The 4,353-nt window shown below is 41.6% G+C and overlaps 1 protein-coding gene across 4 annotated transcripts in view; it reads right to left on the bottom strand.

The window, feature by feature from the left end:
- Positions 1 to 4,353, bottom strand: part of syt1a (synaptotagmin Ia) — a 186,634-nt gene that overhangs the window by 91,804 nt on the left and 90,477 nt on the right. The window contains exon 4 of one of the 4 annotated variants that reach the window (XM_032505589.1): positions 178 to 271. The exons of 1 other annotated variant lie outside the window; for it this stretch is intronic. The gene's annotated coding sequence lies outside the window, so the exon portion shown is untranslated. Of the gene's footprint in view, positions 1 to 177; positions 444 to 4,353 lie in introns of those variants that run through there. 2 more of the 4 variants (XM_032505592.1, XM_032505590.1) reach the window with 2 other exon arrangements.

The following is a 4,353-nucleotide window of genomic DNA, read 5'->3' as shown; positions in this document are numbered from 1 at the left end:
CACACACACACACACGCACGCACACGCACACGCACACATCAAAACCAGCATGTCAACCAGGCGTGACACGCATTCATTTCAAAGAAACAAAGCAAAAAAGAGCTCTAATGCCATTTGACTCTGTAACCATGTTATCATCATCTCCAAACTGCTATACTCTAGTTTTTTGTCTCTTACCTGGCAGCACGCTGTCCTCCCTGGGTCCTCTTTACAATCCCAGGAAATGGGGTTTAGTCAAGTTCTGCTTTCGCTGAGGGAGCTCACTGTGGCACTTTAAGAAGAAAGAAAAGAAAAAGAAAAAGGCTTTAAAAGCAATGTCCCCTTTTTTCACACAACGGCTCAAGAAGCACTCTCGATCACACACTCAAACACCCAGTCAACAGCTCTGGCAAGCGTGCAGCTCACTATTCCCTCTCACTCCGTCTCTCTCTCTCTCTCTTTCCGTGATACTCGCTTCCTCTCTTCCCGCCCACCTACTCCAGCCTCCTCCCCCCACATCTCTCTCGCTCTCTCTCACTCTCCCTTTCTCTCTCTCCCTCGCTTGCTTGCTCTTCTTCTGTCAGAAAAGATTTACACATCCCCTCCATCTCTCAGCTCACTATTTCCGAACATTTTTCCCACCCACTTAAACCCTTTGCTCTGTGAAAACAAATGTATTTGTTTGATGAATAATAGTAATGAGGCATTCAAACTGTATATAACTACAGTTTGGACACCCTTTTTAAAGCTGTGACCAGCTATACATTCACACTTTTCTTCTTTATTCTAGCCATCTTTCTGTCTCAATCCACCTATTCCTGACTCTCATTAGCTACGCTGGTGTATTTGATGCTTTTCATGTCACATTCAGCAGACAGCTAGTCAAGGGCATTCCCAGAGTTAGTGTATGCTAATGCTCTGCCTCAAGGAGCTGCCTGGTGTCACCTTTCGAATCTCAACCTGACCAGATGTGGCACTCAGATCTCCCAGAGAGGGGGCAGCAGATTCAAAGGTGGAACAGCAACAAAACCGTGCCAAGCAGTTGAGTCTCATTTGACCACTCAAATGGACACAACGAGGCCAAAAGCACTTTACTTGATGGAGGTGAGGGTGTTAAACGGTGTTGTATTGCCATGCAATGCACAAGTTCTTTGGTCTACTGCCATTGGTCAGAGCTTGTCCAATCTGGGTCTTTGTAGGCAGGATGTTATTATGCTCACTAACAAAAATATCTAATCAATAGTGATTGGAGAATAAGTTATGTATTTATTTGTACCATTACATTTTGAGCCTGTGTGTCTTTATTGTGGTGTAGTCCAGTTATTTGTCTGTATTAAAGTATGGCATTATCATCAAAATCAATCACAGATGATGGTCTTGACAATTGTAATCTTTTTTTTATTTTCCTCTTATCTTATATGTATAAGGGTATAGTACAAATATTAAATTTTGAGTTAATGACTCTTACACTTACTACTTTATATCTTAAATTAAATCTATTTCAGGCTCTGGATTTAAACTTAATAGCTTTAAGTTAGTGATAAAATCATCATTTCAGACAAAAAGTGAAAAAGGAAAACATAAGAGCATTTGCACAGGCCTGGATTCAATTTAATCCTTCCTTTGTACCATTCGTGCTTTGGTCATTATCATGTTGTGTTTTTGTGCAACGGCCAGTACTGTGGTATATGGCGTTCCTTGTGACATGACAGATTCAAATAATTTATCTGGTTTGTTATGGGGTGAAGCTGCATTTACTCAAGAACATGTCATGATTCTTGGCGGGTGGTGCAATGACACTGGATGAAACCTGAGACGTATGAAGCCTGAATCATTAAATCTTGGCCATTTCCATATGTTTAAATTGGAATCAAGTTCTGCAGCCCCCTGCTGAGATCTTTGTCCTCTCTGTGGTTCCTGTCTGCCCTTCCAGCCACGCACTCATTTCCTTGACGGGTTCTCTTGCATCCAATCAATCCTCTCCTCAATAAAAACCTTGAATTTACCTTCAAAGTGTTTGCTTGTTTCGTTTACGGATTAATTATGAGGTGATGTTATCGTTCACAGGCCTTTTCTACTCTACAATACTTCCTCTTCTACACATTTGTGAGCTGCTAGAGAACTGTAGCTCTGCAAGATATGGGACCTCAAGCGTGAACAGATTAAATGTGTGTGTACTGTATATGTGTCCGTCTAAAAATGGACAGTTTGTAAATAAAGTGCACAGGCTGATAAAGCGCAGTGAGACACATGTTGCTGTTACACACACACACACACACACACACACACACACACACACACACATGCACATGCACACGCACACGCATACACAAACACACACTTAGCCGGGACAAAGCAAACAGTGAGTAACACCCTGCCTGGACACTGCACAGCTTGCTCCTATGTACATAAGCTTTGGTTCACTGGTTGTGTTTGTGCACTGGGTGTGTGTTTTGTGTGGCTTGCAGGGGGATTGATTGCTGGGTAAGGTGATGTGGCCAGTGCAGATTCAGTCTCATAGTTTAACCCTAATGAGCAGGGAAAGACGTGGGACCATGCTGAGCTGTGCAGGCCCCCCTCCTATGGAGAATATCCGTTGTCTATCCCAACAAAGTTGGCTAAACACGCATCCCAGCACAGCAGAGGCCATCCGCTATCACAGCGAGTGGCTGAAAATTGCACACCTCCAACACCTCTAAGCGTATCTCCCTAGCAAACGTAAACTGGCTAGAAGATAGATAATAGTTTTGGCCAAACAATTTGAGAAAGAGAGTAAACACTCTAGGAAGTCCGTATACTGTATGAGGTGTTTTTGAAATTAATAGTTTGTTTGTTTTTTTAACAGGAAAAATGCAGACAGCTATTAATCCCTAACAACTGAACTGGGTCTCTGGATGCAGATTACTGTCCTTTGGGACGTCACTGCGCTCTAAAGGTGTACTGCATTAAAAGACTTAATGAAGATTTGAACTGTGTAAAACATCCTAATTTCCACTGAAATATTTACTCAATAAAATTAAAACCCTGAGAGGAATGGCTTGTTTTCAGAATCCTATAAATGTTATGTTTTCTCTGGTGTCTAAAATATGAGCTACAAAAGAGGGGTTGACAGTTATTTGGTATAAAAAGAAGAACTGGAATATCTCAATTAGCCATTGATTGAGAAAGGAATCATAAAATTGAACACAATGACCAAAAAGCAGTTTTAAAAAGACTTATCAGCACCTAATGCTGTCAAAACATTTGTTGAAGTCAACCCCTTCTAAGTAGAATATCTACTGACTCATGAACAGAAAAGCTCAACAAAATAAGAAGCAATTCTTTCAAACCAGAAGACTTTCAGTGGTGACCATACAGTAGATGGAACAAGAAAGGAAAAAGGAGGAAGTGGGATCAACCGGGTGAAAGAGGAATGAAAAGGGCAAAATGGCATTTAGTAGAAAAATGTGCTGAAATAAAAGGGAGATGGGTGAACAAAAAGGACTATTGCCCAAATGTCAGGAGCCTTTTAACAGTCACCTTTAGACATTTCAAATAACTGGTCTTACTCAACCATCAAGAGAACAGGAAATAGCTTATCTCATGAACTACTGACTAACTTGCTCTTGGCATACACAAATTGTATTACACTCAAATTGTATTACATGTGGGCATCAATGTAAATCCTAAAAGCCTATGAGTTTTTGTTATTGTGCTGGTATCTGTAATGTTAAAGGATTTTTAAATATCCTTTACTTATTTTTAATTGACATCCTGTAGGATGTCTGGGAACCATCAGCTTATTGTGATGAGAGGTTTGTGTGTCCCCATGAACCTGAGGGCTGGGTTGTCTGGAGCCTGGTGCTCCTGGTAGGGTCTCCCAAGGCAAAGTGGTCTCAGGTGAGCGGCCAGATAAAGAATGGTTCAAAAACCCTATGATTCAACAAGGAAGAGGTAGAGTTACCCTGCCTGGAGGAAGCCCAGGGCCCCCATCTGGAGCCAGGCCCAGATGGAGGGCTCGTCAGCGAGCGCCTGGTGGCCGGGTTTGCCCATCCCATGGGCCCACCACCAGTGGGGGAACTGCTTGGGTCAGGGCAATACCATCCAGAGTAGCTATATCTTTAGATAATGAACTTTTGGAGATGTTTAGGGCCAAGCATAATAACTTCAGTTTTGTCTGTCTGCTAGTCTGAGTCAGAAAATGTTAGGTCATCCATGATTTCATGATGATTCCATTATCATTTACTGTATGTATGCTTGAAGTTTAGCTAACTGTCTGGTTTTGTCCGGCTTGATAGATATAATTGGGTGTCATCCCTATAACAATGAAAGTTAATTGAGAGTTTCTTAATAATATTGCTTAGAAGAAGCATATATAAGGAGAATAGAATTGGT

The sequence above is a fragment of the Etheostoma spectabile genome, chromosome 23 (assembly GCF_008692095.1).
Source record: "Etheostoma spectabile isolate EspeVRDwgs_2016 chromosome 23, UIUC_Espe_1.0, whole genome shotgun sequence".
In the NCBI taxonomy this organism is placed as follows: domain Eukaryota; kingdom Metazoa; phylum Chordata; class Actinopteri; order Perciformes; family Percidae; genus Etheostoma; species Etheostoma spectabile.
This window is presented reverse-complemented; position numbering and strand designations above follow the sequence as displayed.